Source organism: Magnolia sinica, chromosome 6 (assembly GCF_029962835.1).
Source record: "Magnolia sinica isolate HGM2019 chromosome 6, MsV1, whole genome shotgun sequence".
Lineage (NCBI taxonomy): Eukaryota > Viridiplantae > Streptophyta > Magnoliopsida > Magnoliales > Magnoliaceae > Magnolia > Magnolia sinica.
The window spans coordinates 45,999,502-46,011,008 of NC_080578.1; the positions used below are offsets into that span (position 1 = coordinate 45,999,502).

The window sequence follows — 11,507 nt, forward strand, 5'->3', positions numbered from 1 at the left end:
GAGCGCTTTGCAGATTATCTTGGAGCTTTTTGTTTATTATCATTGTATTTCCCTTTATGCTCATTGTACTTTTAAAGTTTTTGATCATAGTGAAAATGTAATGGAGTTTTTGGTTGTTGTTTGTGGGTTATGTCTTTGGTTATTCTTATTACGAATCAAACTAATGTTGAAAATCCTCCTCGTAGCATCCCAGGATCAGAACTTGGCGAATGGGCGCTGGGAGCCGAGAATGGGGTTCTATGGAGGCTGTCGGCGCCGGATTTGGCGATCGAAAATTCTGTGAGCCCGGTTTCCGAGTTTGGGGCGTGACAATAATAATAGCTACAATGAAATAACTTACTGAGTTAAACGATTTATACCTTGGCTTGGTCTAACTTGACCGAGATATGACTACACCTAAAACGAACCTGATCTTGGCTACTATTATTATGACCAATTGAATGAACCCAACTCCCAACTCTTAAAGACTCAGTGAAACTCACTGAGTTAGCTTGCTAGGCATGGAAATGACCCAATTGGAACATATTTGAATCCAAACGTGAAATCAACGGGTGCTACACATTACTTCCACCTCTTTCCTCCTCTACAACAATGACTGCCCTACACCAGAGCTGAACTTAGCCAGATCAGACCCTAACTAGATCAACTCAGCCATATGATTCGACTAGAACTGGTTGAGTTGACACGAAATATAACTAACTTGCTGCCTCCACCACTCGATTTCTCTCTCTCTCTCTCTCTCTCTCTCTCTCTCTCTCTCTCTCTCTCTCTCTCTCTCCCTTTTGTTATTCCCTTCTTCCTTCTTTCTTCTCTTCCTCTATCTAAGAATGTCTAGAGAAAGCTGAACCCAGTGGAACCAGCCCTGACCTGACTCAATGACTCGACAATGAGTCAGGTTTTAAACAACCAAAACTTGACTCGGCAATAGCACATGGAGAAGAGCAACCGCTCTTCCCACCTATCTTCTTCTCCGATGCAACCGAAACTAGACAAAACCAGACCCGAACTCATCTAGACCACACTATGACTTGGCATCGAGTCAAACTCCCGAACTCGACACGCGCACATCAGCCACACCATAGCTGACACAACTCTCCCCCCCCCCCCCCCCTCGCTTTTGGAATGACCAGATGAATCTAGACAAGCTCAGACTCAACACATTGAGTCAGCAGCGGGTCAGGCTCCAAACTCGACTTGACAGATGCGGAGCTCTGAGAGGCTCGAACCAGTAACCTTTCCGCACTCACTCTCTCTCCCCCCCCCCTCGCTTTTGGAATGACCAGATGAATCTAGACAAGCTCAGACTCAACACATTGAGTCAGCAGTGGGTCAGGCTCCAAACTCGACTTGACAGATGCGGAGCTCTGAGAGGCTCGAACCAGTAACCTTTCCGTACTCTCTCTCTCTCTCTCTCTCTCTCTCTCTCTCTCTCTCTCTCTCTCTCTCTCTCTTCTTTTACTTTCTTTCTCTCATAAATCGACTAGACAAGGTCTATTCTTAGCCCAGACTCGGACTCACACATGACTCAACCGAGTCTCAACCCAACTCAGTGAGGAAGAGAAACAACGCTCCCTCTCCCTCTCTCTTTCTAACTTTCTATTTCTGGAAAGGGGTTGCCCTAAAGGGGAGGCTTTAATAGACCTTGCTAATCCTATTCTAGAGGATTCTAATACCAACTAATCAATAAGTCGATGTTGAATCCAAACGCAATACAAAGAAATTTCATTGATTCGAATCAGTTAGCTTACATGGCTCTTATCAAATGTTAGGGATTAACTTCTGGATTCTTGGCCCACCTAATGGACAACTTAGATCAGGGGATAAAGTCCAAACATAGATGGTGCATTTTTCGGCCAATCGAAGAAGATGATCGCACCAATACAAAGAAATTTCATTGATTCGAATCGGTTAGCTTACATGGCACTAATCAAATGTTAGGGATTTAACTTCTGGATTCTTGGCCCACCTAATGGACAACTTAGATCAGTGGATAAAGTCCAAACATAGATGGTGCATTTTTCGGCCAATCGAAGAAGATGATCGCACTAATCATGTTGATACTTTTCTTTTTTAATCATGTCGATACTTGATCCAGGGGATCATCCTTTGATCCAAGGCTTCTAAATGGTCTTGATTGGTCCCTCAAAGCTTGTGGGCCCACCTTTTAAACAACCATTTTCTAGTTGGGGCAGGATTTACTTCCGCTGCACAACCCATCTTACGTTTGCTGGAGGAAACCCTAAACCTTATGAAAGAAATTTTCAGTCTCTCTCTAGGGCTTGATTCAACATCCCAGAATCATTAGAAGAGTCGATGGAAGGCTCCGATTAACTCTAGGTCGATATTTGCCTAAAAACGAAAAGATTCCTTCCAAAATTTGTTTGATAAGAAATCCTATCAAAAAAGGAGACGTTAGGGCTAAGATTTCTTAAGAATGAATGGTAAGGATTAACGTATCTCTTGCGTACACAAATTGACAGCATGGTAGCGAGAATAGTTTCCATTTTTAGGAAAATGCCGCACACAACTCCTGCTTGCATCAGAAAATCGTGTGCAGGCACATGTGTTTCAACGTGCGGGAAGGGTTAGGGTTTGGTCAGAACCCTTGTTTGCACTAGATGGACGGTTCAGATCGTCTCGATGGGTTTTGATAGTGGGTCACGTCACGAGTAAACGAACGTTGTTCATTTCAAACGGCGTTCGGGCGGGAAAGAGAAGAGAAAACTCTCCGTTTCGAGCCGTTGTCGGGTCAACACGGTTTGACCGTGAGGGTAGTTTGTATGGGCACACTTTCTTTGTACTCACACAGCTTTGATCAGTGTTGCTTACGGTCAAAATCTGTGATCGGGACCGGTCATCAAATTGATTAGGTCGATCTACAATTTAGGGAAAAAAATAATTGGAATCCAATATTTAAGTGGGCCAGTATTCAAGAAACAGTGGGATACATGCTACCGTTGAAACCTCCCTAAATCCACTATTCAATGGGCAGTTGGGACTTGAACTAGATGTGTACAAGCAATGATTTTAAGTGGTACACTGAATTTCACAGACTATTCAAATGAAGATCTATGGTAATTCTCTCCAAGAAATGGTTGGAATGATCCCAACTAACAACCTAAGGGTCCACTGGGGTTTCTAAGAGTGTTCTTAGTGGAATTTTCATTGCAACTAACAATTTCCTAATATAACGTAATGGTTCATCCACTTATATGTCATGAGCCTCGTAAATGGTGAACTCTATATTTTTAGTCTCAAGAGCGACATTGTACAGTTCACAAGATGTTATATTATGTTCCATCATGTTTTGGTTTCATGAAAATAGGTTTAAATTGCTACGAATGTTGGTTCCACATTGATATGATGGTCCATTTAGAAAATTAATGTTCGAATGGCTCGATCTATGGGTGAAGCTACTCTCTATGATCATATTAAACTATAATATAGATGGATGATTTAAATAAACTAAATAGATAATTCATGCATATATTCACTAAATTAGTTTCCATAGTAACACCCAAGTATGAAGAAATACGGGGTGTGCCATGCACACTTCCTAACGGTATTAAAGCCTTACCGTCCTTCTTGCCATGCATCACATTCTCTTCGTTCAGCTGACTTCACCTTTTTTTCCACCAATGGGAGAACTCTAATAAAAATCGACCTCTTTCGTTGCTCTGCTGGAGTATGGAGCTCGAACATCTTCTTCCCCTCAAAAATTTTCCATTGCCGACGAGGAAGCACCATGCTTAGTTGGCGTTACCTCCATTACCTGGTCTTCCTTTTGCAAGTCCACATGAATAACCTCATTCTCGACTTTGATACAAAAAATTTCTAGTACTGTGTTTTTCTCTTTCGCATTTGGAATCTAGCGAAACGAAGTTCCTCACATGTATCAATTTTCAGATCAATTTCCTAGACCTTGCAAAAACAAAATTCAGATTTCCATGAAGATATCATTTCTCCTCAATTCCACGTATCATTTTTCGGATTGATTTCCAAAACCTTTTCAAAAAATTTCCTGATTTTCATGAAGATATCATTGCTCCACAATTCCAACGGAAAGTCCCAGATTTGGATCCATACCTCTTCCCAGCCAAACACAAACCATCTTTTCCATTGTGAAGCCCTCTCACCGTATCATCCCAAAAAAGGTTATAGGACATGAAAAGGCTATCTGCCGCTTTTTTGGGAGAAAACAGATACCCACACAACATCATCTCTTAGCATCTTCACTGATTGATCTTCTTCCCCAAACTGCAATTGTGCTCCATCCAGAGACCCAACTGTTCCATAGTGACAACCATCTTAACTGATAGTACAAAGCTAAATTCAAGTTCTTTATATGAATTGTTTAAAACATCCTGATGAATACAAATTTCTTTCCCCTCAATTGTTTCTTCTATCCATACCCCCCTGCCATGCGGTGATGATCCTAAATCCCATGATTCCACCCTCTAGTCCGACACCCTCTTCCTCTCTTTTGGGCCCCCTACCGGTACATCCCTGTAAGATCAACTCTTAACTTTTGATGTTGTACCTACTCCAGTGCTTGCCTGCCTATTTCCACTAGCAACCATAGTGCACGACTTTACCCCATACTCCTTTTGCTCCTCTATTTTATTTTTTTTAACCTCAGGACCGAAACGAGCTCTTTGAACTACTTCTGGCCTGCCTATTTCCCCATTCAAAAGCCTTACTGCTATCTCCACTTCTTCTTCACAGCTCATTCGTATGAAAGAAAAACTACGATTTTCAATAGAAATTCTAGCATGGGGAATACATACTTCCGTTACCTTACTTGCTAGACCAAACACTCTCTCAAAATTGATTGCCAACTAACACAGTGGGAAGCGAACCACATATAAGGTAGGAAGTTCTTCTAACACTGTCAGGATCTACCTCCTCACCTCTGTCTTCTTTCTATGGACACTACGACAAAGTGCGGCATTGCCGGCTGATTTTTTCAGCCGCCCAACGTGCACTGCCGGCAAAGGGGGCCGAATATATCAAAAACCCTAACCGTCCCCATCATTTGCTCTCTCTCTCTCTCTCTCTCTCTCTCTCTCTCTCTCTCTCTCTCTCTCTCTCTCCGCCCCCGTTCCCCTCTTTCCCTCTCTCCCGATTCTCCTCTTTCCCTCTCTTTCTCTCTCCCGATCTCCGCTCCCGATTTTCCTCTTTCCCTCTCTCTCTCTCTCTCTCTCTCTCTCTCTCTCTCTCTCTCTCTCTCTCTCTCACCTGCTCCATCTCTCTCATTCGCCTCCCTCTCTCTCTGTCCAACGCATCTTCACCATCTCTTCTATCTCCCTCGCGTCATCTTTTTACTCGGATCTCCATTGGAACAGCCGCCCGAAGGAACCACGCACCATTCAAAAGCCCCTTTTCAGATTTTTGTGGCATTTCTTAAATCGAAGCAATCTAAAGCTCCTCTCTACAGGTTGATCTCTTCCTCTCTCTATCTCTTTCTGTCGCTCTTTCAGATTTCAGGAATGCTAACTATTTAATGAAATGGCTCAACAAGATAAGATTTCATGTCTTTTTTTCTTTTTCTTTTTTTGAAGTGAAAATGAGAAATCTAGATTCGTGAATCTGGTGTCTCATTATCTAAGGTAGAACGAATCAAACTCTGTTGATTTCTCCAGATCTTGCAATTTCATCACTTGATTTTTCTTTCTGCCTTGTTATATGGTAGTGGAGAAGCGCAACAAATTGAATGAAGTAAGACCCAGCTACTCGGACATATGAAGTCATCGTTCATTATGATAGCTTGGCACCGACTTGTGAAGGTGATCTCCTGGTTTCATGTATTTAATTGAAATGTACGCTAGTGGAAACAAAATCTGGTGAGTAAAAATGCAATTTTTAATTATCAATAGAAAAAGGAAAATCTTTTAGTTCTTTATTGCATTATTCTTCTGATATTGATAATTTGGTAGAAGTATTTTTTGAAATGCTGCGACAGACAATCAATGAAAATTCAGATCTTTCCCAGACTAAGAAACTTCTTGACAAGCTTCTTGTGCTGAAGCTGAATGGAGGTTTGGGGGCTACGATGGGTTGCACTGGTCCTAAGTAAGCTTTCATCCGATTTTGATGATCAACATTTTCTTTTATAGCAATTTTGGCAAGTTGATTCTGTTATATTGTTATTCTGTGAGAGATTGCAAACCTACCTATATATGTATATGAGGAACTATTTTTGTTTGTTTATATATATATATATATATATTCTTCATATGAGGACTTCATACAAATTTGCAATTGGCAGTGGGCCCAATTTTGGATGCCATGGACAGTTGGGTTACTTAAAAGGGAGCTGAAAACTGGAATAGAAAAGATGAAAGGAAATTAAGCTCAACCAAATGTTGACGAGGAATTATATGGTCCTTGATTCAAGAATATGCATGAAAAGGATATATGTGACCGACCTCAATCAGTTAGGATATGGCTTAGATGACTATGATTCAAGGATATGCATTGTTCTCAGCCTTGATCTGTACAGGTGGAATAGGCAATGCCCCAAAAGTTTCATTGCGCAAGAATCGTACAACCCCTAGACCTGTGATCAGTCAAAAGATGGCTGGGAAAAAAAATAGCTAAAGACAACATTCAATAGCAAAAAGGCCAAAGATTTGGCTAGGATTTTCCAATATGAGAGACTTTCGAGGCATTCCTATCCATGGTGGACCCATCAGATCAACCGTATGTCTAATGTCTCACTGCAACCCCACCTATGCAGAGTAGAATTCAGGGCCCAAGAATGCTTTATCAAATCCTTGGGTCAAGGATAATATAATTCTGCAGCATTGAATAGTAACTAAGTAATAAAAAAAGACTAAAAACTGATGCTACCCTAAGATTGGCATCACACCAGAAACACCAGAGACTTAGCAGTGGTTTTGTGCACTGTGCATTAAATATATAACCACCACCGGCCCCAACCACTAGCAGCAGCAAAAAAGAAAAGAACAGGACAGAACAGAACAGAAATACAACAAGTAATATGGTTCTACTTCCTGCATAGTGTAGAAGTGCTCTATTTTTTTAGTTCACACAAAAATTGAACATGTCTGCTATCATTTCTGCAGTCATCCCATAATAGGAGCTGGAAAAATGGATAAACAACCTAGATATGAAACAGGGATATTCCTACAGCGGGTGCCACATGCAATCTGCTTCCGTGTACACAACCTAAAGGCCTTGGCATTGTATTACAGCTCTGGCAGATGTCATCAGTGTGTAACGGCATTGATTATTGGCCTGGTGTGAGTTTCCTTCCGAGCCTACTAATTGGAAATGAACTCCTGTGAAGAACTCTGGCAGAATGTGATGGACGAGAGAAATTTGATTCTTCAAAAGGGTACAAAATATCAACTTATGTATATTGGTGGATTCGTCAGGTGAGGCTATGGTTTCCTTTGTCATAGCAAACCAAATAAATATTTGCAGATGCCAAATTTTTTATTTTTATTTTTAAAAAAAAATTATGTGATACCAAAAGGATTCACATACACACTAGACAATGCTGTGGTATGGCTATTTTAAAATTGTCAGATAGAAATGCTGAATTTCTCTTACAAGAAGTTATGACGATGCCAATATTAGGGTAAGTGAATTGAGATTGTCAACCATACTCTAATTTAATTAAATGTGTCACCTGATTTATATGCTAGGAATGTAGTCGCAATGTTTTGAGTAAGCAATTTCAGCTGATCTTTCTAGAAGATTCTTATAATATATGCTTGATGATTTTCATTTCAAACACAGTTTTGTTTATCATAAATCTAAACCACTAACATTCAGATTTCCATCTCCTTTTATTGTCAAATGATCCAGCAACTGAAGTATAGAAGCCTCAGAAGGACCAGCTCCTACTACCAACATCACCCGGCCAACTGGTACAGAAGATAGACTCTGTTGCAAGTTCTATTATCAATATTATTTCCACCTTTTAAGTTCTGAACATGAAGAACATCTTTGTTGTTATTTGCTGCAAATTTATTTATTTATTATATATTTGTGGATCTTTTTTTGACTGGATTAAGTGGGACTGGGTTGTATTATTAGAGTGGTTCTTTCACCTGCAACATTATAAATAAAGTGGTGTAGAGGGATCTTTCTACACTTTTTCTTCTGCTTTAACACACTAGGTTTTAGCAGTTCATATGATGAAAACTAAGGATTGCTTACAATTATTCTATACAAAAAAAGATTTTGAATTAAGTTCTTGTGTGCTTTATACATTTATATTTGAAAATAGAAAGCGAATTCATATATATTACTCTCCTTCCATTGATAGACAATTCACTTTCTAGGATAAAATGGTAAATTCAATAGAGCTATTGCATCTATTTGCTTCTTTTTTTTTTGGCACCATTTAAAAATTGGCAGTGACTCATCCACCTTACATATCAGACTGATTTACAGCTATACACACCATCCATATTGTGGATCTCATTGTTGATGAAGCATTTCTAAAATCAGACATTTCTAAATCACACTGATCAAGCAATCCTAACCATCCAATTAATGGATATCATATGGATAGATGGTTAAAAATAAAAGTGAATGGTCCAAATTTGGAAGGACAAATCTGATGGTTAATGTTAGCTTCTCAGTGAAGATTTTTTATTATGCACTTGTGCTCCATCCATAGATTTGGATGGTTTGGATTGCCATACAAGCATGCCATGTGTATGTCTAAAGTCTCACCACCATTTTTTAAATGGTGCAAAACTAACTCTTGACTCCCCTTGCTCAAGACCTGACAGAGGACTCTTTTTTTTTTTTTTTTTTCTTTTTAAATTTATGGGCAGTGAAAATTATAATGATGGAGAAATTCCAAGTATCGCATGGTAGCTTATGCTGAAATGAACATGAGATAGTGCCCATATCTGATGATCAGGATTCCTCTGTTGGGACGGTTTAATTGGGATTTTTTTTAAACAGTTTGTATTTTTGGGTGGCATTTTTGTCAAGCAATTTTGCATGTTATATGTTGAAAGAAATGAAATCAGAAGTTTGGATATCTCTCTCTCTCTCTCTCTCTCTCTCTCTCTCTATCTCTCTCGTCCAGGGTAAATATAGGAGAGACCTAGTTTGAAGGACCAGCATTATCAAAACGATGATATATATATATATATATATATATATATATATATATATATATATATATATATATATATATATATATATCTGTGTGTGCGTGTGTGTGTAGTTTTGCAATATTCCCCACCTTCTTTCATCTACCACTATGCGTCCAAGTCACAACTACTTAAATGCAGCAAAACTTGCATTTGAAATAACCATATAATCTTTCAAACATCAGTCAGTTTCAGCTGATCATCAGATTGGTGGAAATTATTTGGATGCAGCAAAACTTTCATTCATGAGAAGACAGGACCCAAACCATGATTCCATATGTTCCAAATTGGGCCTAAAATATTTTTAAATTACATTTTGTGCATCTTCACTCGTTATAAATGGAGTTGGACTGGTACAACTTTTGCTGTTTTGAATTATTGCAATTTGACTCTTCGACGAAACTGCAACTTTGTTCCCAAAGGCTGCAAGGCTGAGGAACCTGACTTACTATGCACCATTGTATGTGGGTGTCACAAAACGTGTCATAAAGAAAGGGCATGACTGTGAAGAAGTCACAGAGACACAGGAGTTCACCAAAGTTTTCATTGGGAAGGTAAAATTTGAGCTATGAACTAAGGCTTCAACCCAGAGCATGAATCTTGGTTGACTATATGCTTATTGTTTCCTTTATTATACTGGTATTATGTTTCAGGTTCCTATAATGCTGCGGTCTAGTTATTTTACGTTGTACCAGAATTCAGAAAAAGATCTAACAGAACTCGGGGAATGTCCATATCACCAAGGTGGATATTGTGACTGATTCTGTCTTGTGCCTTACCATGCTAGTGCTAAAGTTTGGCATTCCTTGTGGTCTGCAGGGCTCTTCAGGGCAGTATATTCGGGCTACTCTTCCTTACATTCGGACAGAAATGCCAATAATTATTGTGTTTCGAGCATTAGGATTTGTTGCTGACAAGGATATATTAGAGCATATATGCTATGACTTTTCTGATACTCAGATGATGGAATTAATTCCATCTAATGCAATTCCATACCATTTAATCCCGTGGTCCATACTCAGTTATTTTTAAGTATTCACTGCATGTTTTGTTGGCCAGATTGTAGTTCTGATTGGAAAAGGTCCTAGTGGCCTGGATATCTGTAGAGATATTTCAAAATTAGCTAAAGAAGTCCATCTAACATCAAGATCCATAGATGTTGAAGTTGCGAAGTTGGAGGGCCATGATAATATTTGGCAGAATCCGATGGTATGTTGACCCCTTTACTCTCACTACATCCTGTAGTTCCCACTACATAATTCCTTGCATTAAGGTGTCTGTGCACATGTCTGTGCTAGATTATGGATGTTGTATCTATCAGGGAATGCTCAAAATAAAATGCTAGATTATGGGTTTTTTTTTCCCCTTTTAAACTCATTTTTCTTTTCTTGTTTTGTTGGTGGCTGTGTTTCAAGATTCAAGCATTTGAAATGATGGCAATTGCTATGGTACGGAACAACCTCATATGTTTATACTAATATGGAATGGTTTATTGGGTTTTGTTTATGTTGATTAAATAATAATATTCTGATTTTTATTAGCAAAGATCGAAGTATGAAAGAACTCTCAAGACAGAGAGCTAACATTTCTGAATTTTGCAACAAGGAGATCATCACTACAAGAAATCGGCCCTTAGCCGACCGATGGGCCAACCCTTTGCCGGTGGCCAGTTTTAACGGCTACCAGCAGGGTCCCTATATATAAAAGAAAAAAAGGGTCCGTTTTATCTTTCCCTTCTTCGCTATGTATTTATTTTCTCATGCTTTCTTCATTTAATTGCAGTTTGAGAGTGTTTCATTACCAGGATAATGGTTGATCATGTATGTGTATAGTGTGATAGTTTGCTGTATATGTTTGGATTCTAGAAACTAAGTTTGAAAATCTTGGATGGTTTTGAATCATATAGCAGCACGACCTATGTTGCCTTAAAAGGAATTTCGATAAAAGACAGGATATGCAGATAGTTGTATCTGCATATACTTAATGAATACAACTTCTCTTACACACTTCAAATCTATTCCACTAATTTTATTTTTTTATTTGACAAGTATGAATTTATGATTAAGGCCCTGTTTGGATATCGTCAAATAAGTTACTTTTTCAATTTACAGCAGTAGATAAGTAACTTATTTCAGATAAGTTTTGTTTATGATTAGTTATAAGTAACTTTTTTACTTACAAGTACTTAATCAATTCATTTATATGTGGATCCATCATGATGTATTTGTTTCATCCATGCTGTCCATCCATTTTTTCAAATCCTTTCAGTTATATCCTGATTTGTTTGACCATTCACTAGCATTTTTCTGTTCCAATAACTTGGGTAATTAACTTCTTATCTTAATTGGTTGCTGATATTTTGTC

General features: G+C 38.8%; 3 long non-coding RNA genes across 5 annotated transcripts; all 3 read left to right on the plus strand.

The window, feature by feature from the left end:
- Positions 1 to 5,457: 5,457 nt before the first annotated feature.
- On the plus strand, positions 5,458 to 6,988 carry LOC131250014 (uncharacterized). 3 transcript variants are annotated; one of them, XR_009172975.1, is made up of 3 exons: positions 5,458 to 5,609; positions 5,693 to 5,786; positions 5,937 to 6,988. It is a non-coding gene; the product is annotated as an uncharacterized LOC131250014 (long non-coding RNA). The 3 variants fall into 3 exon arrangements; XR_009172973.1 differs by having other exon boundaries at positions 5,963 to 6,988; XR_009172974.1 differs by having other exon boundaries at positions 5,982 to 6,988.
- Positions 6,989 to 7,329: 341 nt separating this feature from the next.
- LOC131250015 (uncharacterized) lies at positions 7,330 to 8,142 on the plus strand. Its single transcript, XR_009172976.1, has 3 exons — positions 7,330 to 7,400; positions 7,555 to 7,606; positions 7,837 to 8,142. It is a non-coding gene; the product is annotated as an uncharacterized LOC131250015 (long non-coding RNA).
- A 1,260-nt stretch (positions 8,143 to 9,402) lies between these two features.
- On the plus strand, positions 9,403 to 10,796 carry LOC131250016 (uncharacterized). The gene is made up of 3 exons (XR_009172977.1): positions 9,403 to 9,697; positions 9,797 to 9,887; positions 9,963 to 10,796. It is a non-coding gene; the product is annotated as an uncharacterized LOC131250016 (long non-coding RNA).
- Positions 10,797 to 11,507: the final 711 nt, after the last annotated feature.